The following is a 26,500-nucleotide window of genomic DNA, read 5'->3' as shown; positions in this document are numbered from 1 at the left end:
GCACCTTCGCCGCGGTGGGCACCCTGGTGCGCACCATGGCGTGCACGAAGTCGGAGCCCGGTTTGCCCCGGGTGCGCACCTCGCGTGCACCTTCGGCGGGGTTGCGCGCCCTGGTGCGCACCAAGGAGCGCTCCGAAGTGTGCTCCAAGGTGCGGCGTGCACGAAGTCGGAGCCCGGTTTGCCCCGGGTGCGCACCTCGCGTGCACCTTCGGCGGGGTTGCGCGCCCTGGTGGGCACCATGGTGCGCACCAAGGAGCGCTCCGAAGTGTGCTCCAAGGTGCGGCGTGCACGAAGTCGGAGCCCGGTTTGCCCCGGGTGCGCACCTCGCGTGCACCTTCGCCGCGGTGGGCACCATGGCGTGCACGAAGTCGGAGCCCGGTTTGCCCCGGGTGCGCACCTCGCGTGCACCTTCGCCGGGGTGGGCACCTCGGCTGGGTTGCGCGCCCTGGTGCGCACCAAGGAGCGCTCCGAAGTGTGCTCCAAGGTGCGGCGTGCACGAAGTCGGAGCCCGGTTTGCCCCGGGTGCGCACCTCGCGTGCACCTTCGCCGCGGTGGGCACCATGGCGTGCACGAAGTCGGAGCCCGGTTTGCCCCGGGTGCGCACCCCGCGTGCACCTTCGCCGGGGTGGGCACCTCGGCTGGGTTGCGCGCCCTGGTGCGCACCAAGGAGCGCTCCGAAGTGTGCTCCAAGGTGCGGCGTGCACGAAGTCGGAGCCCGGTTTGCCCCGGGTGCGCACCTCGCGTGCACCTTCGCCGCGGTGGGCACCTTGGCTGGGTTGGGCACCATTGAGCGCTCCGAAGTGTGCTCCAAGGTGCGCACCATGGCCCTCCAAGGTGCGCAGCATGGCGTGCACGAAGTCGGAGCCCGGTTTGCCCCGGGTGCGCACCTCGCGTGCACCTTCGCCAGGGTGGGCACCTCGGTGCGCACACCTTCTCAATGTTTTCTTGCCTTTTCTGGAAATTGGTGAAGGCAGCGCATCAAAGGTGCGCACCTCGGTGTGCTCCGAGGTGCGAACCCGAGAGCGCTCCGAGGTGCCCACGAAGTCGAAAGTCGGGTTAATTGCATTGTTTTCCCCGGGTGCGCTCCGAGGTGCGCAACATCGGTGCGCACCAAGGAGGGCTCCGAAGTGTGCTCCAAGGTGCGCACGATTCGGAGCTCGGTTTGCCCGGGGTGCGCACACCTTGGCTGGGTTGCGCACCCTTTGTGCGCTCCAAGGTGCGCACGAAGTCGGAGCTCGGTTTGCCCCGGGTGCGCACCTTCGCCAGGGTGCGCACCTTGATGCGCACGCCTTGGCTGGGCTGCGCACCTTGGTGGGCGCCATGGTGCGCACCTTTCGTGCGCTCCAAGGTGCGCACGAAGTCGGAGCTCGGTTTGCCCCGGGTGCGCACCTTGGTGGGCGCCATGGTGCACTCCGAGGTGCCCAAGATTGGTGCGCACCAAGGAGCGCTCCGAAGTGCGCTCCAAGGTGCGCAGGTGCGCGCGAAGTCGAAAGTTGGGTTAATTGTCCGGTTTGCCTCGGGTGCGCACCTTGCGTGCACCTTCGCCAGGGTGGGCGCCTTGGTGCGCACACCTTGGCTGGGCTGCGCACCCGGGCGCGCACACCTTGGCACCCGCGTTTCCTTCATTTTAAATTTTTTTTTTTTACAATCTCTCAAGTGGGAAATTCTATAATCTCAACTTTTTTTGCCTTTTCAGGAAACTTTTGAATGGAGCGCATCATTGGTGCGCTCCGAAGTGTGCTCCAAGGTGCGCACCTCTGGTGTGCTCCAAAGCTCTCTCCAGCTGCGTGCACCTGCCCCGGCCGCGCACCCGGCCCCGCCCAGCTTCGCTCACCTGTCCCGGGCGTCTGGTGCGGAACCTTAGAGTAAGAAACATCACCGTGCACCTTGGCCAACGTGCGCGACTCGACCGAGCGCGCACTGGCCGAGGTGCACACCGATTTCACCTGGGTGCGCGCGCAGCACCTCGGGCGCACCGGGGTGCGCGCACAACGCCCGGGTTGCACCGTGGCCTGTGTGCTCGGGGCGCCTCGGGTGCGCGCTCGGTGTCGCCCCCGCGCGCGCGGTAGTGCGGGCAGCGCACCCCGGCCCGGCCCGGCCCCGACGAGAACGCAAACGGGCAAAAGGTTTATTCAAATAGCATTGCGACGCCCGGCGAAAAACTAAGAAAGGGTGCAACACCGGGACTTCCCGGGAGGTCACCCATCCCAGTACTACTCCGGCCCAAGCGCGCTTAACTGCGGAGTTCTGATGGGATCCGGTGCACTAACGCTGGTATGATCGCACCCGTTATGAGCTTGTCGCAGTGTGTACTTAGCAAACCGCGACCCACGTGCGAATCCACCCCGGCCACCCACCCCCGTCGAGGTGCACACCCTCCCTCGCGAAGTGCGCCCCGTTCGCCAAGTGTGAGCCCTGCCCGGGTGCGCGCACCTTGCTAGGGCGTCGGGTGTGCACCCGGCCCGGCCTACGTGCGTGCACCTGGACGGGGCGTCGTGTGCGTGCAGTGTCCCGTCTGCAACGCGGTGCCCACACACCACCTCGGGCGCAACGACCTGCGCTCACATGTGGGCCGAGTGCACCTTGGTGCATGTTCGGGGCGCCTCGGGTGCACGCTCGATCTTGCCCCGGTGCACCAAGGCGCTCGGTTTGCCCCGGGTGCGCACTTGGTGCAAGGTGGGCACCCAAAATAGGGATCAAGCACCAAAACACAAGTTTCGGGATGCAAAATGGGACCCAAGGACCACAAATGCGTTCCAAGACCCATGATGGGTCCACGAGAACAAAAATGTGTTCCGAGACTTAATAAACAAATATTGGGTTTTAGGAGAAGAAACATGCTCTGATGCCCAAAACGAGAATCGACCCCGAAAAGGCCACAGGCCAAAAGTGGGATGCGAGACAAAAAAAAATGGGACCCGAGGACCAAAATTGGGTTCCCAGGTCGAAGACAGGGCAACCGGACAAGAAACGACCTCTAAGGCTCGAAATGAGTCCCGACGACTAAAACTTGACAAGAAGCACCCATCAGGCACCCAACTCGACACCCATGGGATGCCGACCCACCCGGGCTTCCACCTAGCACACCTTGGCACCCACCCACCCTCGCACCCAACCTCGCACCCAACTTAGCACCTTTGAACCCACATTGGCACTCACCCTGACCCTGGCACCTTGGAACCCACATTGGCACTCACCTTGACCCTGGCACCCACCTTTGCACTCACCTTGGGACCCACCCTGGCTCCCACCTCGGCACCCACCCAGACACCCACCTTGGTTCCTTGGCACCCACCTTGGATCCTTGGCACCCACCCCGACACCCACCTTGGCACGCAACTTGGCTACTTGCCACCCACCTTGGCTCCTTGACGCCCACCCCGACAACCACCCCGTGACCTACCCTGGCTAGGGTTGGTGCACACCCACCCTGGTGCCCACCTTGGCACCCACCCCATGACCCACCTTGGCACGCACCTTAGTACCCACCCCGTTACCCACCCTAGGACCCACCCCGTGACCCACCTTGGCCAGGGTGGGTGCCTTGGTGCGCACAACTTGCCTGGGCTGCACACCAGGGCGGGCTCAAGATGGCACCCGCGTTCCGTTTTTTTCACTATCTTTCAAAACGGAAATTTTAAAATCTCGTTTTTTTTTTTTTTTTTGCCTTTTCTGGAAATTAGTGAAGGCAGCGCATCAAAGGTGCGCAATGCTGGTGCGAACCCGGGAGCGCTCCGATGTGTGCTCCAAGGTGCGGCGTGCACGAAGTCCGAGCCCGGCTTGCCCCGGGTGCGCACCTCGCGTGCACCTTCGCCGGGGTGAGCACCTTGGCTGGGTTGCGCGCCCTGGTGCGCACCAAGAAGCGCTCTGAAGTGTGCTCCAAGGTGCGGCGTGCACGAAGTCGGAGCTCGGTTTGCCCCGGGTGTGCACCTCGGGTGCGCACCTCGCGTGCACCTTCGCTGCGGTGGGCACCTTGGCTGGGTTGCGCGCCTTGGTGGGCACCATGCAGTGCACGAAGTCGGAGCCCGGTTTGCCCCGGGCGCGCACCTCCGCCAGGGTGGGCACCTTGGTGCGCACAACTTGCCTGGGCTGCGCACCAGGAAGGGCTCAAGATGGCACCCGCGTTCCGTTTTTTTCACTATCTTTCAGAACGGAAATTTTAAAATATCGTTTTTTTTTGCCTTTTCTGGAAATTAGTGAAGGCAGCGCATCAAAGGTGCGCAACGCTGGTGCGAACCTGGGAGCGCTCCGATGTGTGCTCCAAGGTGCGGCGTGCACGAAGTCGGAGCCCGGTTTGCCCCGGGTGCGCCCTGGTGGGCACCATGGTGCGCACCAAGGAGCGCTCCGAAGTGTGCTCCAAGGTGCGGCCTGCACGAAGTCGGAGCCCGGTTTGCCCCGGGTGTGCACCGCGGGTGGGCACCTTGGTGCGCATGCCTTGCCTGGGCTGCGCACCAGGGCGGGCTCAAGATGGCACCCGCGTTCCGTTTTTTTCACTATCTTTCAAAACGGAAATTTTAAAATCTCATTTTTTTTTGCCTTTTCTGGAAATTAGTGAAGGCAGCGCATCAAAGGTGCGCACCTCGCTGCCCACCACGGTGCGCAACGCCGGTGGGCACCCGGGAGTGCTTCGAAGTGTGCTCCAAGGTGCTGCGTGCACGTTGTCGGAGCCCGGTTTGCCCCGGGTGCGCACCTCGCGTGCACCTTCGTCGGGGTGGGCACCTTGGCTGGGTTTGCCCCGGCTGCGCTCCGAAGCGGGGTTATTGGAGCGCCGCCTCTTTTTTTGTCGGAGCGTTTGGTGGGGTTTCTCGCATTGGCTCTTCCCAGGCCCGGTTGCCACCCTGGCGCGCACGAAGTCGGAAGTAGGGTTAATTGCCCGGGTGCGCACCTTTGCCAGGGTGGGCACCTTACCTGGGCTGTGCACCAGGGCGGGCTCAAGATGGCACCCGCGTTCCGTTTTTTTCACTATCTTTCAAAACGGAAATTTTAAAATCTCCTCTTTTTTTTGCCTTTTCTGGAAATTAGTGAAGGCAGCGCATCAAAGGTGCGCACCTCGCTGCCCACCTTGGTGTGCTCTGAGGTGCGCACCCGGGAGCGCTACGAAGTGTGCTCCAAGGTGCGGCGTGCACGTTGTCGGAGCCCGGTTTGCCCCGGGTGCGCACCTCGCCTGCACCTTGGCCGGGGTGGGCACCCTGGCTGGGTTTGCCCAGGGTGCGCTCCGAAGCGGGGTTACTGGAGCGCCCCCTCTTTTTTTGTCAGAGCGTTTGGTGGGGTTTCTCGCATTGGCTCTTCCCAGGCCCGGTTGTTGGGTGCGCTCCCACCCTGGCGCGCGCGAAGTTGGAAGTTGGGTTAATTGCCCGGGCGCGCACCTTCGCCAGGGTGGGCACCTTGGTGCGCACACCTTGGCTGGGCTGCGCACCAGGGCGGGCTCAAGATGGCACCAGCATTCCCTTTTTCTCACTATCTTTCAAAACGGAAATTTTAAAATCTCGTTTTCTTTTGCCTTTTATGGAAATTAGTGAAGGCATCGCATCAAAGGTGCGCACCTCGCTGCCCACCTTGGTGTGCTCCGAGGTGCCCACCACGGTGCGCTCCGAGGTGCCCACCACGGTGCGCAACGCCGGTGCGAACCCGGGAGCGCCCCGATGTGTGCTCCAAGGTGCGGCGTGCACGAAGCCGGACCCCGGTTTGCCCCGGGTGCGCACCTCGCGTGCACCTTGGTGCGCACACCTTGGCTGGGTTGCGCGGCCTGGTGGGCACCATGGTGCGCACCAAGGAGCGCTCCGAAGTGTGCTCCAAGGTGCGGCGTGCACGAAGTCCTAGCCCGGTTTGCCCCGGGTGCGCACCTTCGCCGCGGTGGGCACCATGGCGTGCACGAAGTCGGAGCCCGGTTTGCCCCGGGTGCGCACCTCGCGTGCACCTTCGCCGGGGTGGGCACCTCGGCTGGGTTGCGCGCCCTGGTGCGCACCAAGGAGCGCTCCGAAGTGTGCTCCAAGGTGCGGCGTGCACGAAGTCGGAGCCCGGTTTGCCCCGGGTGCGCACCTTCGCCGCGGTGGGCACCCTGGTGCGCACCATGGCGTGCACGAAGTCGGAGCCCGGTTTGCCCCGGGTGCGCACCTCGCGTGCACCTTCGGCGGGGTTGCGCGCCCTGGTGCGCACCAAGGAGCGCTCCGAAGTGTGCTCCAAGGTGCGGCGTGCACGAAGTCGGAGCCCGGTTTGCCCCGGGTGCGCACCTCGCGTGCACCTTCGGCGGGGTTGCGCGCCCTGGTGGGCACCATGGTGCGCACCAAGGAGCGCTCCGAAGTGTGCTCCAAGGTGCGGCGTGCACGAAGTCGGAGCCCGGTTTGCCCCGGGTGCGCACCTCGCGTGCACCTTCGCCGCGGTGGGCACCATGGCGTGCACGAAGTCGGAGCCCGGTTTGCCCCGGGTGCGCACCTCGCGTGCACCTTCGCCGCGGTGGGCACCATGGCGTGCACGAAGTCGGAGCCCGGTTTGCCCCGGGTGCGCACCTCGCGTGCACCTTCGCTGGGGTGGGCACCTCGGCTGGGTTGCGCGCCCTGGTGCGCACCAAGGAGCGCTCCGAAGTGTGCTCCAAGGTGCGGCGTGCACGAAGTCGGAGCCCGGTTTGCCCCGGGTGCGCACCTCGCGTGCACCTTCGCCGCGGTGGGCACCATGGCGTGCACGAAGTCGGAGCCCGGTTTGCCCCGGGTGCGCACCCCGCGTGCACCTTCGCCGGGGTGGGCACCTCGGCTGGGTTGCGCGCCCTGGTGCGCACCAAGGAGCGCTCCGAAGTGTGCTCCAAGGTGCGGCGTGCACGAAGTCGGAGCCCGGTTTACCCCGGGTGCGCACCTCGCGTGCACCTTCGCCGCGGTGGGCACCTTGGCTGGGTTGGGCACCATTGAGCGCTCCGAAGTGTGCTCCAAGGTGCGCACCATGGCCCTCCAAGGTGCGCAGCATGGCGTGCACGAAGTCGGAGCCCGGTTTGCCCCGGGTGCGCACCTCGCGTGCACCTTCGCCAGGGTGGGCACCTCGGTGCGCACACCTTCTCAATGTTTTCTTGCCTTTTCTGGAAATTGGTGAAGGCAGCGCATCAAAGGTGCGCACCTCGGTGTGCTCCGAGGTGCGAACCCGAGAGCGCTCCGAGGTGCCCACGAAGTCGAAAGTCGGGTTAATTGCATTGTTTTCCCCGGGTGCGCTCCGAGGTGCGCAACATCGGTGCGCACCAAGGAGGGCTCCGAAGTGTGCTCCAAGGTGCGCACGATTCGGAGCTCGGTTTGCCCGGGGTGCGCACACCTTGGCTGGGTTGCGCACCCTTTGTGCGCTCCAAGGTGCGCACGAAGTCGGAGCTCGGTTTGCCCCGGGTGCGCACCTTCGCCAGGGTGCGCACCTTGATGCGCACGCCTTGGCTGGGCTGCGCACCTTGGTGGGCGCCATGGTGCGCACCTTTCGTGCGCTCCAAGGTGCGCACGAAGTCGGAGCTCGGTTTGCCCCGGGTGCGCACCTTGGTGGGCGCCATGGTGCACTCCGAGGTGCCCAAGATTGGTGCGCACCAAGGAGCGCTCCGAAGTGCGCTCCAAGGTGCGCAGGTGCGCGCGAAGTCGAAAGTTGGGTTAATTGTCCGGTTTGCCTCGGGTGCGCACCTTGCGTGCACCTTCGCCAGGGTGGGCGCCTTGGTGCGCACACCTTGGCTGGGCTGCGCACCCGGGCGCGCACACCTTGGCACCCGCGTTTCCTTCATTTTAAATTTTTTTTTTTTACAATCTCTCAAGTGGGAAATTCTATAATCTCAACTTTTTTTGCCTTTTCAGGAAACTTTTGAATGGAGCGCATCATTGGTGCGCTCCGAAGTGTGCTCCAAGGTGCGCACCTCTGGTGTGCTCCAAAGCTCTCTCCAGCTGCGTGCACCTGCCCCGGCCGCGCACCCGGCCCCGCCCAGCTTCGCTCACCTGTCCCGGGCGTCTGGTGCGGAACCTTAGAGTAAGAAACATCACCGTGCACCTTGGCCAACGTGCGCGACTCGACCGAGCGCGCACTGGCCGAGGTGCACACCGATTTCACCTGGGTGCGCGCGCAGCACCTCGGGCGCACCGGGGTGCGCGCACAACGCCCGGGTTGCACCGTGGCCTGTGTGCTCGGGGCGCCTCGGGTGCGCGCTCGGTGTCGCCCCCGCGCGCGCGGTAGTGCGGGCAGCGCACCCCGGCCCGGCCCGGCCCCGACGAGAACGCAAACGGGCAAAAGGTTTATTCAAATAGCATTGCGACGCCCGGCGAAAAACTAAAAAAGGGTGCAACACCGGGACTTCCCGGGAGGTCACCCATCCCAGTACTACTCCGGCCCAAGCGCGCTTAACTGCGGAGTTCTGATGGGATCCGGTGCACTAACGCTGGTATGATCGCACCCGTTATGAGCTTGTCGCAGTGTGTACTTAGCAAACCGCGACCCACGTGCGAATCCACCCCGGCCACCCACCCCCGTCGAGGTGCACACCCTCCCTCGCGAAGTGCGCCCCGTTCGCCAAGTGTGAGCCCTGCCCGGGTGCGCGCACCTTGCTAGGGCGTCGGGTGTGCACCCGGCCCGGCCTACGTGCGTGCACCTGGACGGGGCGTCGTGTGCGTGCAGTGTCCCGTCTGCAACGCGGTGCCCACACACCACCTCGGGCGCAACGACCTGCGCTCACATGTGGGCCGAGTGCACCTTGGTGCATGTTCGGGGCGCCTCGGGTGCACGCTCGATCTTGCCCCGGTGCACCAAGGCGCTCGGTTTGCCCCGGGTGCGCACTTGGTGCAAGGTGGGCACCCAAAATAGGGATCAAGCACCAAAACACAAGTTTCGGGATGCAAAATGGGACCCAAGGACCACAAATGCGTTCCAAGACCCATGATGGGTCCACGAGAACAAAAATGTGTTCCGAGACTTAATAAACAAATATTGGGTTTTAGGAGAAGAAACATGCTCTGATGCCCAAAACGAGAATCGACCCCGAAAAGGCCACAGGCCAAAAGTGGGATGCGAGACAAAAAAAAATGGGACCCGAGGACCAAAATTGGGTTCCCAGGTCGAAGACAGGGCAACCGGACAAGAAACGACCTCTAAGGCTCGAAATGAGTCCCGACGACTAAAACTTGACAAGAAGCACCCATCAGGCACCCAACTCGACACCCATGGGATGCCGACCCACCCGGGCTTCCACCTAGCACACCTTGGCACCCACCCACCCTCGCACCCAACCTCGCACCCAACTTAGCACCTTTGAACCCACATTGGCACTCACCCTGACCCTGGCACCTTGGAACCCACATTGGCACTCACCTTGACCCTGGCACCCACCTTTGCACTCACCTTGGGACCCACCCTGGCTCCCACCTCGGCACCCACCCAGACACCCACCTTGGTTCCTTGGCACCCACCTTGGATCCTTGGCACCCACCCCGACACCCACCTTGGCACGCAACTTGGCTACTTGCCACCCACCTTGGCTCCTTGACGCCCACCCCGACAACCACCCCGTGACCTACCCTGGCTAGGGTTGGTGCACACCCACCCTGGTGCCCACCTTGGCACCCACCCCATGACCCACCTTGGCACGCACCTTAGTACCCACCCCGTTACCCACCCTAGGACCCACCCCGTGACCCACCTTGGCCAGGGTGGGTGCCTTGGTGCGCACAACTTGCCTGGGCTGCACACCAGGGCGGGCTCAAGATGGCACCCGCGTTCCGTTTTTTTCACTATCTTTCAAAACGGAAATTTTAAAATCTCGTTTTTTTTTTTTTTTTGCCTTTTCTGGAAATTAGTGAAGGCAGCGCATCAAAGGTGCGCAATGCTGGTGCGAACCCGGGAGCGCTCCGATGTGTGCTCCAAGGTGCGGCGTGCACGAAGTCCGAGCCCGGCTTGCCCCGGGTGCGCACCTCGCGTGCACCTTCGCCGGGGTGAGCACCTTGGCTGGGTTGCGCGCCCTGGTGCGCACCAAGGAGCGCTCTGAAGTGTGCTCCAAGGTGCGGCGTGCACGAAGTCGGAGCTCGGTTTGCCCCGGGTGTGCACCTCGGGTGCGCACCTCGCGTGCACCTTCGCTGCGGTGGGCACCTTGGCTGGGTTGCGCGCCTTGGTGGGCACCATGCAGTGCACGAAGTCGGAGCCCGGTTTGCCCCGGGCGCGCACCTCCGCCAGGGTGGGCACCTTGGTGCGCACAACTTGCCTGGGCTGCGCACCAGGAAGGGCTCAAGATGGCACCCGCGTTCCGTTTTTTTCACTATCTTTCAGAACGGAAATTTTAAAATATCGTTTTTTTTTGCCTTTTCTGGAAATTAGTGAAGGCAGCGCATCAAAGGTGCGCAACGCTGGTGCGAACCTGGGAGCGCTCCGATGTGTGCTCCAAGGTGCGGCGTGCACGAAGTCGGAGCCCGGTTTGCCCCGGGTGCGCCCTGGTGGGCACCATGGTGCGCACCAAGGAGCGCTCCGAAGTGTGCTCCAAGGTGCGGCCTGCACGAAGTCGGAGCCCGGTTTGCCCCGGGCGTGCACCGCGGGTGGGCACCTTGGTGCGCATGCCTTGCCTGGGCTGCGCACCAGGGCGGGCTCAAGATGGCACCCGCGTTCCGTTTTTTTCACTATCTTTCAAAACGGAAATTTTAAAATCTCATTTTTTTTTGCCTTTTCTGGAAATTAGTGAAGGCAGCGCATCAAAGGTGCGCACCTCGCTGCCCACCACGGTGCGCAACGCCGGTGGGCACCCGGGAGTGCTTCGAAGTGTGCTCCAAGGTGCTGCGTGCACGTTGTCGGAGCCCGGTTTGCCCCGGGTGCGCACCTCGCGTGCACCTTCGTCGGGGTGGGCACCTTGGCTGGGTTTGCCCCGGCTGCGCTCCGAAGCGGGGTTATTGGAGCGCCGCCTCTTTTTTTGTCGGAGCGTTTGGTGGGGTTTCTCGCATTGGCTCTTCCCAGGCCCGGTTGCCACCCTGGCGCGCACGAAGTCGGAAGTAGGGTTAATTGCCCGGGTGCGCACCTTTGCCAGGGTGGGCACCTTACCTGGGCTGTGCACCCGGGCGGGCTCAAGATGGCACCCGCGTTCCGTTTTTTTCACTATCTTTCAAAACGGAAATTTTAAAATCTCCTCTTTTTTTTGCCTTTTCTGGAAATTAGTGAAGGCAGCGCATCAAAGGTGCGCACCTCGCTGCCCACCTTGGTGTGCTCTGAGGTGCGCACCCGGGAGCGCTACGAAGTGTGCTCCAAGGTGCGGCGTGCACGTTGTCGGAGCCCGGTTTGCCCCGGGTGCGCACCTCGCCTGCACCTTGGCCGGGGTGGGCACCCTGGCTGGGTTTGCCCAGGGTGCGCTCCGAAGCGGGGTTACTGGAGCGCCCCCTCTTTTTTTGTCAGAGCGTTTGGTGGGGTTTCTCGCATTGGCTCTTCCCAGGCCCGGTTGTTGGGTGCGCTCCCACCCTGGCGCGCGCGAAGTTGGAAGTTGGGTTAATTGCCCGGGCGCGCACCTTCGCCAGGGTGGGCACCTTGGTGCGCACACCTTGGCTGGGCTGCGCACCAGGGCGGGCTCAAGATGGCACCAGCATTCCCTTTTTCTCACTATCTTTCAAAACGGAAATTTTAAAATCTCGTTTTCTTTTGCCTTTTATGGAAATTAGTGAAGGCATCGCATCAAAGGTGCGCACCTCGCTGCCCACCTTGGTGTGCTCCGAGGTGCCCACCACGGTGCGCTCCGAGGTGCCCACCACGGTGCGCAACGCCGGTGCGAACCCGGGAGCGCCCCGATGTGTGCTCCAAGGTGCGGCGTGCACGAAGCCGGACCCCGGTTTGCCCCGGGTGCGCACCTCGCGTGCACCTTGGTGCGCACACCTTGGCTGGGTTGCGCGGCCTGGTGGGCACCATGGTGCGCACCAAGGAGCGCTCCGAAGTGTGCTCCAAGGTGCGGCGTGCACGAAGTCCTAGCCCGGTTTGCCCCGGGTGCGCACCTTCGCCGCGGTGGGCACCATGGCGTGCACGAAGTCGGAGCCCGGTTTGCCCCGGGTGCGCACCTCGCGTGCACCTTCGCCGGGGTGGGCACCTCGGCTGGGTTGCGCGCCCTGGTGCGCACCAAGGAGCGCTCCGAAGTGTGCTCCAAGGTGCGGCGTGCACGAAGTCGGAGCCCGGTTTGCCCCGGGTGCGCACCTTCGCCGCGGTGGGCACCCTGGTGCACACCATGGCGTGCACGAAGTCGGAGCCCGGTTTGCCCCGGGTGCGCACCTCGCGTGCACCTTCGGCGGGGTTGCGCGCCCTGGTGCGCACCAAGGAGCGCTCCGAAGTGTGCTCCAAGGTGCGGCGTGCACGAAGTCGGAGCCCGGTTTGCCCCGGGTGCGCACCTCGCGTGCACCTTCGGCGGGGTTGCGCGCCCTGGTGGGCACCATGGTGCGCACCAAGGAGCGCTCCGAAGTGTGCTCCAAGGTGCGGCGTGCACGAAGTCGGAGCCCGGTTTGCCCCGGGTGCGCACCTCGCGTGCACCTTCGCCGCGGTGGGCACCATGGCGTGCACGAAGTCGGAGCCCGGTTTGCCCCGGGTGCGCACCTCGCGTGCACCTTCGCCGGGGTGGGCACCTCGGCTGGGTTGCGCGCCCTGGTGCGCACCAAGGAGCGCTCCGAAGTGTGCTCCAAGGTGCGGCGTGCACGAAGTCGGAGCCCGGTTTGCCCCGGGTGCGCACCTCGCGTGCACCTTCGCCGCGGTGGGCACCATGGCGTGCACGAAGTCGGAGCCCGGTTTGCCCCGGGTGCGCACCCCGCGTGCACCTTCGCCGGGGTGGGCACCTCGGCTGGGTTGCGCGCCCTGGTGCGCACCAAGGAGCGCTCCGAAGTGTGCTCCAAGGTGCGGCGTGCACGAAGTCGGAGCCCGGTTTGCCCCGGGTGCGCACCTCGCGTGCACCTTCGCCGCGGTGGGCACCTTGGCTGGGTTGGGCACCATTGAGCGCTCCGAAGTGTGCTCCAAGGTGCGCACCATGGCCCTCCAAGGTGCGCAGCATGGCGTGCACGAAGTCGGAGCCCGGTTTGCCCCGGGTGCGCACCTCGCGTGCACCTTCGCCAGGGTGGGCACCTCGGTGCGCACACCTTCTCAATGTTTTCTTGCCTTTTCTGGAAATTGGTGAAGGCAGCGCATCAAAGGTGCGCACCTCGGTGTGCTCCGAGGTGCGAACCCGAGAGCGCTCCGAGGTGCCCACGAAGTCGAAAGTCGGGTTAATTGCATTGTTTTCCCCGGGTGCGCTCCGAGGTGCGCAACATCGGTGCGCACCAAGGAGGGCTCCGAAGTGTGCTCCAAGGTGCGCACGATTCGGAGCTCGGTTTGCCCGGGGTGCGCACACCTTGGCTGGGTTGCGCACCCTTTGTGCGCTCCAAGGTGCGCACGAAGTCGGAGCTCGGTTTGCCCCGGGTGCGCACCTTCGCCAGGGTGCGCACCTTGATGCGCACGCCTTGGCTGGGCTGCGCACCTTGGTGGGCGCCATGGTGCGCACCTTTCGTGCGCTCCAAGGTGCGCACGAAGTCGGAGCTCGGTTTGCCCCGGGTGCGCACCTTGGTGGGCGCCATGGTGCACTCCGAGGTGCCCAAGATTGGTGCGCAACAAGGAGCGCTCCGAAGTGCGCTCCAAGGTGCGCAGGTGCGCGCGAAGTCGAAAGTTGGGTTAATTGTCCGGTTTGCCTCGGGTGCGCACCTTGCGTGCACCTTCGCCAGGGTGGGCGCCTTGGTGCGCACACCTTGGCTGGGCTGCGCACCCGGGCGCGCACACCTTGGCACCCGCGTTTCCTTCATTTTAAATTTTTTTTTTTTACAATCTCTCAAGTGGGAAATTCTATAATCTCAACTTTTTTTGCCTTTTCAGGAAACTTTTGAATGGAGCGCATCATTGGTGCGCTCCGAAGTGTGCTCCAAGGTGCGCACCTCTGGTGTGCTCCAAAGCTCTCTCCAGCTGCGTGCACCTGCCCCGGCCGCGCACCCGGCCCCGCCCAGCTTCGCTCACCTGTCCCGGGCGTCTGGTGCGGAACCTTAGAGTAAGAAACATCACCGTGCACCTTGGCCAACGTGCGCGACTCGACCGAGCGCGCACTGGCCGAGGTGCACACCGATTTCACCTGGGTGCGCGCGCAGCACCTCGGGCGCACCGGGGTGCGCGCACAACGCCCGGGTTGCACCGTGGCCTGTGTGCTCGGGGCGCCTCGGGTGCGCGCTCGGTGTCGCCCCCGCGCGCGCGGTAGTGCGGGCAGCGCACCCCGGCCCGGCCCGGCCCCGACGAGAACGCAAACGGGCAAAAGGTTTATTCAAATAGCATTGCGACGCCCGGCGAAAAACTAAGAAAGGGTGCAACACCGGGACTTCCCGGGAGGTCACCCATCCTAGTACTACTCCGGCCCAAGCGCGCTTAACTGCGGAGTTCTGATGGGATCCGGTGCACTAACGCTGGTATGATCGCACCCGTTATGAGCTTGTCGCAGTGTGTACTTAGCAAACCGCGACCCACGTGCGAATCCACCCCGGCCACCCACCCCCGTCGAGGTGCACACCCTCCCTCGCGAAGTGCGCCCCGTTCGCCAAGTGTGAGCCCTGCCCGGGTGCGCGCACCTTGCTAGGGCGTCGGGTGTGCACCCGGCCCGGCCTACGTGCGTGCACCTGGACGGGGCGTCGTGTGCGTGCAGTGTCCCGTCTGCAACGCGGTGCCCACACACCACCTCGGGCGCAACGACCTGCGCTCACATGTGGGCCGAGTGCACCTTGGTGCATGTTCGGGGCGCCTCGGGTGCACGCTCGATCTTGCCCCGGTGCACCAAGGCGCTCGGTTTGCCCCGGGTGCGCACTTGGTGCAAGGTGGGCACCCAAAATAGGGATCAAGCACCAAAACACAAGTTTCGGGATGCAAAATGGGACCCAAGGACCACAAATGCGTTCCAAGACCCATGATGGGTCCACGAGAACAAAAATGTGTTCCGAGACTTAATAAACAAATATTGGGTTTTAGGAGAAGAAACATGCTCTGATGCCCAAAACGAGAATCGACCCCGAAAAGGCCACAGGCCAAAAGTGGGATGCGAGACAAAAAAAAATGGGACCCGAGGACCAAAATTGGGTTCCCAGGTCGAAGACAGGGCAACCGGACAAGAAACGACCTCTAAGGCTCGAAATGAGTCCCGACGACTAAAACTTGACAAGAAGCACCCATCAGGCACCCAACTCGACACCCATGGGATGCCGACCCACCCGGGCTTCCACCTAGCACACCTTGGCACCCACCCACCCTCGCACCCAACCTCGCACCCAACTTAGCACCTTTGAACCCACATTGGCACTCACCCTGACCCTGGCACCTTGGAACCCACATTGGCACTCACCTTGACCCTGGCACCCACCTTTGCACTCACCTTGGGACCCACCCTGGCTCCCACCTCGGCACCCACCCAGACACCCACCTTGGTTCCTTGGCACCCACCTTGGATCCTTGGCACCCACCCCGACACCCACCTTGGCACGCAACTTGGCTACTTGCCACCCACCTTGGCTCCTTGACGCCCACCCCGACAACCACCCCGTGACCTACCCTGGCTAGGGTTGGTGCACACCCACCCTGGTGCCCACCTTGGCACCCACCCCATGACCCACCTTGGCACGCACCTTAGTACCCACCCTGTTACCCACCCTAGGACCCACCCCGTGACCCACCTTGGCCAGGGTGGGTGCACCCACCCTGGTGCCCACCTTGGCACCCACCCATCCTAGCACCCAGCCTGTGACCGGGCTTGGAACCCAACCTTGCACCCGTCTTGGCCAGTGTGGGTGCGCACCCATCCTGGCACCCACGTTGTGACACACCCTTTAACCCACGCACCCTAGCAGCCACGTTGGCACCCACCTTGGAACACAACCTAGCAACTTGGCACCCACCCCGTGACCCACCTTGGCATCCACCATAGCAGTCGCCCACTTGGCACCCACCTTGGAACCCAAGTTGGCACCCACCTCGGCACCCACCTTGACACTTGTGGACCCACCTTGCCACTCACCCTAGCATCGACCCATCCTAGCACCCACCCTGGCACCTTTGCACCCTAGCACTCACCCATCCTAGCACCTAACCTGTGACCCACCTTGACACTCACCCTCGCACCCACCTTGGAACCCAACCTAGCACCCACCCACCCTGACACCAACCCTAGCACCTACCCACCCTTGCACCCACCCTGTGACCCATCTTGGCACCCACCCATCCTACCACTCAACCTATCACCCACCTTCTCACCCACCTTGGCATCCACCTTAGCACCCACCCACACTGGCACCTTGGCACCCACCTCGGGCAAGGTGGGTGCACACCCACCCTGACACCCAATTTAGAACCAACCGAGCATGTTACCCACCTTGGCACCCACATTGCAGCCCACCCTAGTACCCACCCTATGACCCACATTGGCATCCACACCCTAGCACCCAGGCACCTCGACACCCGCCTTGACACGCACCCTAGCACTAAACCTGTGACCCACCTTGGAACTCACCCTAGAACCCACCCACCCTGTGAACCACCTTGGCATCCACCTTAGCACCCACCCACCTTGGCACCCACTCTAGCACTCACCCATCCTAACACCCAACTTGTTACCCACCTTGGCACCCGCCCTCGCGTCCACCTTGAAACCCACCCTAGCACCCACCCACGCAGGAGCCCACCTTGGCACCCAACCTAACACCCACGCATCCTGGCACCCAACTTGTGACCCACCTTGGAACCCACCCTAGTACCCACCTTTGAACCCACTATATCACCAACCCACCTTGGCACCCACCCTATGACCCTCTTTGGAATCCACCCTAGCACGCACCCACCCTGGCACCCACCATGGAGCGCACCCTAGCACCCACCCACCTCGGCACGCACCTCAACACCCACCTTGGTGTGCGCACTGCGCCAACCTCTCAAAGACCCTATGTGGTGCGCTCCAAAGTGTACACCTTTGGTGTGCTCCAAGGTGCGCACCTTTGGTGCACACCGAGGTGCACACCAAAGTGTGCACCGAGGTGAGCACCAAAGTGCACTCCAAGGTGCACACCAAGGCGTGCACCTTTGGTGCGGTCAATGCAAACGAATTCGGAAGTTGGGGTCGATGTCCTAATCGCTGCTGCAGACTACACGTATGAGAATCGGACAAATAGCTTTATATAGGGGAGGTGTTGCGTTTGATGGGTCGACTCCCCTGGTTGTGTGCACTGCACCAACTTCAAAGACCCTGTCTTGTTTAAGAAGTCAAAAGTTGGGGTGGATGTCCTAATCATTGCTGCAGTCTACGCATGTATGAGAATCAGACAAATAGCTTATATAGGGGAGGTGTTGCATTCGGTGGGTTGACTCCCCTGGTTGTGCGCACTGCGCCAACCTCAAAGACCCCGCATAGCAGAAGAAGTCGGAAGTCGGATTTTGGTGAGCACCAAGGCGTGCACCTTTGGTGCGGTCAACGCAGACGAATTCAGAAGTTGGGGTGGATGTCCTAATCGTTGTTGCAGGCTACACATGTATGAGAATCAGACAAATAGCTTATATAGGGGAGGTGTTGGGTTTGATGGGTCAACTCCCTTGGTTGTGCGCATTACGCCAACCTCAAAGACCTTGTTTTCGTTAAGAAGTCAAAAGTTGGGGTCAATGTCCTAATGGCTCCTGTAGGCTACACATGTATGAGAATCGGACAAATAGCTTATATAGGGGAGGTGTTGGGTTTGATGGGTCGACTCCCCTGGTTGTGCGCATTACGTCAACCTCAAAGACCTTGTTTTCGTTAAGAAGTCAAAAGTTGGGGTCGATGTCCTAATTGCTCCTGTAGACTACACATGTATGAGAATCAGACAAATAGCTTATATAGGGGAGGTGTTGGGTTTGATGGGTTGACTCCCCTAGTTGTTCGCATTACACCAACCTCAAAGACCTTGTTTTCGTTTAGAAGCCGAAAGTTGGGGTCGATGTCCTAATTGCTCCTGCAGGCTACGCATGTATGAGAATCAGACAAATAGCTTATATAGGGGAGGTGTTGGGTTTGATGGGTCGACTCCCCTGGTTGTGCGCATTGCGCCAACCTCAAAGACCCTGCATTGCGGATGAAGTCGAAAGTCAGAGTTTGGTGTGCTACAAGGTGTGGTCGAAGGTGCTCACCTAGGTGTGCACCTTTGGAGCGCAGGAAAAGTGCCCTCCAAAAGTGCGCACCTTTGGAGTGCACAAAAGTGCCCTCCAAAAGTGCGCACCTTTGGAGCGCACAAAAGTGCCCTCCAAAAAGTGCCCTCCAAAAGTGCGCACCTTTGGAGCGCACAAAAGTGCCCTCCAAAAAGTGCCCTCCAAAAGTGCGCACCTTTGGAGTGCAGAAAAGTGCCCTCCAAAAAGTGCCCTCCAAAAGTGTGCACCTTTGGAGTGCACAAAAGTGCCCTCCAAAAGTGCGCACCTTTGGAGCGCAGAAAAGTGCCCTCCAAAAAGTGCCCTCCAAAAGTGCGCACCTTTGGAGCGCAGAAAAGTGCCCTCCAAAAAGTGCCCTCCAAAAGTGCGCACCTTTGGAGCGCAGAAAAGTGCCCTCCAAAAAGTGCCCTCCAAAAGTGCGCACCTTTGGAGCGCAGAAAAGTGCCCTCCAAAAAGTGCCCTCCAAAAGTGCGCACCTTTGGAGCGCACAAAAGTGCCCTCCAAAAAGTGCCCTCCAAAAGTGCGCACCTTTGGAGCGCACAAAAGTGCCCTCCAAAAGTGCGCACCTTTGGAGCGCACAAAAGTGCCCTCCAAAAGTGCGCACTTTTGGTGCGCACCAAGGCGCTGGTTCGGTCGTTGCAGGCGAGTTCGGAAGTTGGGGTCGATGTCCTGAGCGGAGGTGCAAACTACACAGGTGTCGGAATCGGACAAATAGCTTATATAGGGGAGGTGTATGCTTCGATGGGTCGACTCCCCAGGTTGAGCGCACCGCGCCAACCTCAAAGACCCTACGGTATGGATGAAGTCGGAAGTTGGGTCCGATGACCGATTCGATTAGTAGGTATGCTCATGAGGTCGGAATTTGGGTCCGATGACCTGCCATGTGCAGGAAGGCGAATGTTGGCACTGTGCGTTGCAAGGTGCACACCAAGGTGCTGGTGCGGTCTTTTTAGTCGAGTTCGGAAGTTGGGGTCGATGTCCTGATCGGAGGTGCAAGCTACACAGGTGTGGGAATCGGACAAATAGCTTATATAGGGGAGGTGTATGCTTCGTTGGGTCGACTCCCCGGGTTGAGCGCACCGCGCCAACCTCAAAGACCCTACGGTATGGATGAAGTCGGAAGTTGGGTCCGATGACCGATTCGATATGTAGGCATACTCGCGAGGTCGGAATTTGGGTCCGATGACCTGCCATGTGCAGGAAGGCGAATGTTGGCACTGTGCGTTGCAAGGTGCGCACCAAGGCGCTGGTTCGGTCGTTGCAGGCGAGTTCGGAAGTTGGGGTCGATGTCCTGATCGGAGGTGCAAACTACACAGGTGTGGGAATCGGACAAATAGCTTATATAGGGGAGGTGTATGCTTCGTTGGGTCGACTCCCCGGGTTGAGCGCACCGCGCCAACCTCAAAGACCCTACGGTATGGATGAAGTCGGAAGTTGTGTCCGATGACCGATTCGATATGTAGGCATACTCGCGAGGTCGGAATTTGGGTCCGATGACCTGCCATGTGCAGGAAGGCGAATGTTGGGACTGTGCGTCGCAAGGTGCGCACCAAGGCGCTGGTGTCGTCGTTGCAGTCGAGTTCGGAAGTTGGGGTCGATGTCCTGGTCAGAGGTGCAAACTACACAGGTGTGGGAATCGGACAAATAGCTTATATAGGGGAGGTGTATGCTTCGATGGGTCGACTCCCCGGGTTGAGCGCACCGCGCCAACCTCAAAGACCCTACAGTATGGATGAAGTCGGAAGTTGGGTCCGATGACCGATTCGATACGTAGGCATATTGGCGAGGTCTGAATTTGTGTCCGATGACCTGCCATGCGCAGGAAGGCGGAATTTGGGTCCGATGACCGAGTTGATGGCGTGCCATGCGCAGAAAGGCGGAATTTGGGTCCGATGACCGAGTTGATGTTGATGGCCCGCCATGCACAGGAAGGCGGAATTTGGGTCCGATGACCGATTTGAAGGCGTGCCATGCGCAGAAAGGCGGAGTTTGGGTCCGATGACCGAGTTGATATTGATGGCCCGCCATGCGCAGGAAGGCGGAATTTGGGTCCGATGACCTGACATACGCATGGAGTCCGACTCGGGGGCCGATGTTCGATTCGATGACTTGCATTGTGGGTAAAGTCGGAAGTTGTGGTCTTTGACCCGATTCGATGACCAGACTTCGGCTGCTTGAGAATCGGACAAATAACTTATATAGGGGAGGTAGTGTTCTCGAGCATCCTCCCCCCGTGCCCGTTTATGTCGATTGATGCTGGTGCTCGACTGGTTGGAGCGCTCGGATGCAAAAATCTTGCACCAGGATTTATCGATTGTGATGGACACGGCAAGTCTCCTGATTGCTATGCAGGAGCTCATCGTGAATCTCTATGCGGCCTTGGTATGGACTCGACCTGCGGAATGGTTCGGCAATGGTAGTCGCTCCAACACGTCCTTGCAATGGCCACAGAGGTGATTCGACTAGAGCTCCAGTCTAGCTTTTGGGTTGCTTGGCGGACTGGTATAGCCGCGATCGAGTTCCGGCCATGAACGTTTTAGATAGCTCTTGGGCTTTCTGGGACGGAAGTCGGAAGTTTGGGCTGTTGTCCGATTTGATGACCATTCTTCGGATGTGTGAGAATCGGACAAATAACTTATATAGGGGACTGTGTTGTCTCACGCAGCCCCCTCCGTGCCCCTCTATCTCGACCGATGTTGGTGCTTGAAAGGGTTGGGATCGCTCGGATTTATAAACGTGCACCACCATTTGTCGAGTGTGAGGGACGCGGCAGGTCTCCTAAATGCTATACGGGCGCTCTCTGAGAATCTCTATCCGGCCTCGACACAGACTAGTCTTGCTGAATGGTTTGGCACTGGTAGTCGATCCAACACGTCGTTGTTGTGGCCGCCTAGGCGATTCGATTCGAGCCCCCGTCTAGCTTTTGGGTTGCTTGGCGGATTTTGCCCTATCCGCAAGTGAGCTCGGTCCCTAAACGTTCGAGAAACCCGATTGCTATGCGCCGACTCTCTTTCTTGCGAGCCTCCATCTAGCTTTTGGGTCTCTACGGAACGGAAGTCGGAATCTGGGACCGTTGTTTGATTCGACGAGGCAGACTACGGTTGTGCGAGAATCGGACAAATAACTTATATAGGGGAGGTGTTGACTGGAGCATTCTCCCCCGTGCCCCTCTAACTCGACCAATGCTGGCGCTCGAACGGTGGTAGCGCTCGGATTTTCGTTGAGCGCCAGCATTGGTCGATTTAGAGGGGCATGCGAGATTCCCGAATGCTATGCGAGGGCTCTAACGGAAATGTCTATTGGTTTCGGTATGGATGCAATTGCGAGTGGTTCGGCAAAGGTAGTCGTTCCGATGCGTCCATGTCGTGGCCAAATCGATAATTCGATTTGAGCCCTCGTATAGCATTTGGGTCTCTCGATGTGATTCCGCATTCCAGTCCCTTTGGGCACTGCTTGAGCCGCATCCCAGGGGGTTCCCTTCCCAATAATCTGCCTCGCAACCCGATTGCTATGCGGTGAGGCTCCTCGGCCGCCTCGGAACTATCTGTGTATCAGACGCATCGCGGGATAAGGGGTTGGCAACGGTAGTCGCCCCAAGCGCGTCCGATGCTTGGACCATTCCGAGGCGGCCCTGAAGCCTCTTCCGTCTAGCCGTTGGGTCCTTCTCGCCGCATCCCTTGCCTCGCACCCCGATTGCTATGCGGTGAGGCTCCTCGGCCGCCTTGGAACTATCTGTGTATCAGACGCATCGCGGGATAAGGGGTTGTCACTGGTAGTCGCCCCAAGCGCGTCCGATGCTTGGACCATTCCGAGGCGGCCCTGAAGCCTCTTCCGTCTAGCCGTTGGGTCCTTCTCGCCGCATCCCTCGACTCGCACCCCGATTGCTATGCGGTGAGGCTCCTCGGCCGCCTTGGAACTATCTGTGTATCGGACGCGTCGCGGGATAAGGGGTTGTCACTGGTAGTCGCCCCAAGCGCGTCCGATGCTTGGACCATTCCGAGGCGGCCCTGAAGCCTCTTCCGTCTAGCCGTTGGGTCCTTCTCGCCGCATCCCTCGCCTCGCACCCCGATTGCTATGCGGTGAGGCTCCTCGGCCGCCTTGGAACTATCTGTGTATCGGACGCGTCGCGGGATAAGGGGTTGTCACTGGTAGTCGCCCCAAGCGCGTGCGATGCATGGACCATTCCCAGGCGGCCCTGAAGCCTCTTCCGTCTAGCCGTTGGGTCCTTCTCGCCGCATCCCTCGCCTCGCACCCCGATTGCTATGCGGTGAGGCTCCTCGGCCGCCTTGGAACTATCTGTGTATCGGACGCGTCGCGGGATAAGGGGTTGTCACTGGTAGTCGCCCCAAGCGCGTCCGATGCTTGGACCATTCCGAGGCGGCCCTGAAGCCTCTTCCGTCTAGCCGTTGGGTCCTTCTCGCCGCATCCCTCGCCTCGCACCCCGATTGCTATGCGGTGAGGCTCCTCGGCCGCCTTGGAACTATCTGTGTATCGGACGCGTCGCGGGATAAGGGGTTGTCACTGGTAGTCGCCCCAAGCGCGTCCGATGCTTGGACCATTCCGAGGCGGCCCTGAAGCCTCTTCCGTCTAGCCGTTGGGTCCTTCTCGCCGCATCCCTCGCCTCGCACCCCGATTGCTATGCGGTGAGGCTCCTCGGCCGCCTTGGAACTATCTGTGTATCGGACGCGTCGCGGGATAAGGGGTTGTCACTGGTAGTCGCCCCAAGCGCGTCCGATGCTTGGACCATTCCGAGGCGGCCCTGAAGCCTCTTCCGTCTAGCCGTTGGGTCCTTCTCGCCGCATCCCTCGCCTCGCACCCCGATTGCTATGCGGTGAGGCTCCTCGGCCGCCTTGGAACTATCTGTGTATCGGACGCATCGCGGGATAAGGGGTTGTCACTGGTAGTCGCCCCAAGCGCGTCCGATGCTTGGACCATTCCGAGGCGGCCCTGAAGCCTCTTCCGTCTAGCCGTTGGGTCCTTCTCGCCGCATCCCTCGCCTCGCACCCCGATTGCTATGCGGTGAGGCTCCTCGGCCGCCTTGGAACTATCTGTGTATCGGACGCGTCGCGGGATAAGGGGTTGTCACTGGTAGTCGCCCCAAGCGCGTCCGATGCTTGGACCATTCCGAGGCGGCCCTGAAGCCTCTTCCGTCTAGCCGTTGGGTCCTTCTCGCCGCATCCCTCGCCTCGCACCCCGATTGCTATGCGGTGAGGCTCCTCGGCCGCCTTGGAACTATCTGTGTATCGGACGCGTCGCGGGATAAGGGGTTGTCACTGGTAGTCGCCCCAAGCGCGTCCGATGCTTGGACCATTCCGAGGCGGACCTGAAGCCTCTTCCGTCTAGCCGTTGGGTCCTTCTCGCCGCATCCCTCGCCTCGCACCCCGATTGCTATGCGGTGAGGCTCCTCGGCCGCCTTGGAACTATCTGTGTATCGGACGCGTCGCGGGATAAGGGGTTGTCACTGGTAGTCGCCCCAAGCGCGTCCGATGCTTGGACCATTCCGAGGCGGCCCTGAAGCCTCTTCCGTCTAGCCGTTGGGTCCTTCTTGCCGCATCCCTCGCCTCGCACCCCGATTGCTATGCGGTGAGGCTCCTCGGCCGCCTTGGAACTATCTGTGTATCGGACGCGTCGCGGGATAAGGGGTTGTCACTGGTAGTCGCCCCAAGCGCGTCCGATGCTTGGACCATTCCGAGGCGGCCCTGAAGCCTCTTCCGTCTAGCCGTTGGGTCCTTCTCGCCGCATCCCTCGCCTCGCACCCCGATTGCTATGCGGTGAGGCTCCTCGGCCGCCTTGGAACTATCTGTGTATCGGACGCATCGCGGGATAAGGGGTTGTCACTGGTAGTCGCCCCAAGCGCGTCCGATGCTTGGACCATTCCGAGGCGGCCCTGAAGCCTCTTCCGTCTAGCCGTTGGGTCCTTCTCGCCGCATCCCTCGCCTCGCACCCCGATTGCTATGCGGTGAGGCTCCTCGGCCGCCTTGGAACTATCTGTGTATCGGACGCGTCGCGGGATAAGGGGTTGTCACTGGTAGTCGCCCCAAGCGCGTCCGATGCTTGGACCATTCCGAGGCGGACCTGAAGCCTCTTCCGTCTAGCCGTTGGGTCCTTCTCGCCGCATCCCTCGCCTCGCACCCCGATTGCTATGCGGTGAGGCTCCTCGGCCGCCTTGGAACTATCTGTGTATCGGACGCGTCGCGGGATAAGGGGTTGTCACTGGTAGTCGCCCCAAGCGCGTCCGATGCTTGGACCATTCCGAGGCGGCCCTGAAGCCTCTTCCGTCTAGCCGTTGGGTCCTTCTCGCCGCATCCCTCGCCTCGCACCCCGATTGCTATGCGGTGAGGCTCCTCGGCCGCCTTGGAACTATCTGTGTATCGGACGCGTCGCGGGATAAGGGGTTGTCACTGGTAGTCGCCCCAAGCGCGTCCGATGCTTGGACCATTCCGAGGCGGACCTGAAGCCTCTTCCCTCTAGCCGTTGGGGCTTTCTCGCCGCATCCCTCGCCTCGCACCCCGATTGCTATTCGGTGAGGCTCCTCGGCCGCCTTGGAACTATCTGTGTATCGGACGCATCGCGGGATAAGGGGTTGGCAGTGGTAGTCGCCCCAAGCGCGTCCGATGCTTGGACCATTCCGAGGCGGCCCTGCAGCCTCTTCCGTCTAGCCGTTGGGGCCATCTCGCTGCATCCCCCACCTCGCACCACGATTGCTATGCGGTGAGGCTCCTTGGCCGCCTCGGAACTATCTGTGTATCGGACGCATCGCGGGATAAGGGGTTGTCACTGGTAGTCGCCCCAAGCGCGTCCGATGCTTGGACTATTCCGAGGCGGCCCTGCAGCCTCTTCCGTCTAGCCGTTGGGGCCATCTCGCCGCATCCCCCAGCTCCTCGGCCGCCTCGGAACTATCTGTGTATCGGACGCATCGCGGGATAAGGGGTTGGCAGTGGTAGTCGCCCCAAGCGCGTTCGATGCTTGGACTATTCCGAGGCGGCCCCGCAGCCTCTTCCGTCTACCCTTTGGGGCCATCTCGCCGCATCCCTCGCCTCGCACCCCGATTGCTATGCGGTGAGGCTCCTCGGCCGCCTGGGAACTATCTTCGTATCGGATGCATCGCGGGATAAGGGGTTGTCACTGGTAGTCGCCCCAAGCGCGTCCGATGCTTGGACTATTCCGAGGCGGCCCTGTGGCCTCTTCCGTCTAGCCGTTGGGGCCATCTCGCCGCATCCCTCACCTCGCACCCCCATTGCTATGCGGTGAGGCTCCTCGGCCGCCTTGGAACTGTCTTCGTATCGGAAGCATCGCGGGATAAGGGGTTGTCACTGGTAGTCGCCCCAAGCGCGTCCGATGCTTGGACTATTCCGAGGCGGCCCTGCAGCCTCTTCCGTCTAGCCGTTGGGGCCATCTCGCCGCATCCCCCACCTCGCACCCGGATTGCTATGCGGTGAGGCTCCTCGGCCGCCTTGGAACTATCTTCGTATCGGACGCATCGCGGGATAAGGGGTTGTCACTGGTAGTCGCCCCAAGCGCGTCCGATGCTTGGACTATTCCGACGCGGCCCTGTGGCCTCTTCCGTCTAGCCGTTGGGGCCATCTCGCCGCATCCCCCACCTCGCACCCCGATTGCTATGCGGTGAGGCTCCTCGGCCGCCTTGGAACCATCTTCGTATCGGACGCATCGCGGGATGAGGGGTTGTCACTGGTAGTCGCCCCAAGCGCGTCCGATGCTTGGACCATTCCGAGGCGGCCCTGAAGCCTCTTCCGTCTAGCCGTTGGGGCCTTCCCGCCCCATCCCTCGCCTCGCACCCCCGATTGCTATGCGGTGAGGCTCCTCGGCCGCCTTGGAACCATCTGTGTATCGGACGCATCGCGGGATAAGGGGTTGGCACTGGTAGTCGCCCCAAGCGCGTCCGATGCTTGGAGCATTCCGAGGTGGCCCTGAAGCCTCTTCCGTCTAGCCGTTGGGGCCTTCCCGCCCCATCCCTCGCCTCGCACCCCGATTGATATGCGGTGAGGCTCCTCGGCCGCCTTGGAACTATCTGTGTATCGGACGCATCGCGGGATAAGGGGTTGGCACTGGTAGTCGTCCCAATCGCGTCCGATGCTTGGACCATTCCGAGGCGGCCCTGCAGCCTCTTCCGTTTAGCCGTCGGGGCCTTCCCGCCGCATCCCTCGCCTCGCATCCCGATTCCTATGCGGTGAGTCTTCTCGGCCGCCGCGGAACTATACCTGTTATTGCTACTGCATCCTTCGGCTGGTAACCTCCTCTGCCGCCTTGGAACGTTCTCTTTGTCGGACGCGTCGCGGGATAAGGGGTTGGCACTGGTAGTCGCCCCAAGCGCGCCCGATGC

General features: G+C 61.7%; 3 non-coding genes across 3 annotated transcripts; all 3 read right to left on the bottom strand.

Annotated features, from left to right (window-relative positions):
- Window positions 1–2,169: 2,169 nt before the first annotated feature.
- On the bottom strand, window positions 2,170–2,288 carry LOC131867391 (5S ribosomal RNA). The gene has a single exon (XR_009365949.1). It is a non-coding gene; the product is annotated as a 5S ribosomal RNA (ribosomal RNA).
- Window positions 2,289–8,278: 5,990 nt separating this feature from the next.
- LOC131867390 (5S ribosomal RNA) lies at window positions 8,279–8,397 on the bottom strand. The gene has a single exon (XR_009365948.1). It is a non-coding gene; the product is annotated as a 5S ribosomal RNA (ribosomal RNA).
- Window positions 8,398–14,312: 5,915 nt separating this feature from the next.
- Window positions 14,313–14,431, bottom strand: LOC131867375 (5S ribosomal RNA). The gene has a single exon (XR_009365933.1). It is a non-coding gene; the product is annotated as a 5S ribosomal RNA (ribosomal RNA).
- Between the last annotated feature and the right edge of the window lie 12,069 nt (window positions 14,432–26,500).

Source organism: Cryptomeria japonica, unplaced genomic scaffold (assembly GCF_030272615.1).
Source record: "Cryptomeria japonica unplaced genomic scaffold, Sugi_1.0 HiC_scaffold_169, whole genome shotgun sequence".
NCBI classification, from domain to species: Eukaryota; Viridiplantae; Streptophyta; class Pinopsida; order Cupressales; family Cupressaceae; genus Cryptomeria; species Cryptomeria japonica.
This window is presented reverse-complemented; position numbering and strand designations above follow the sequence as displayed.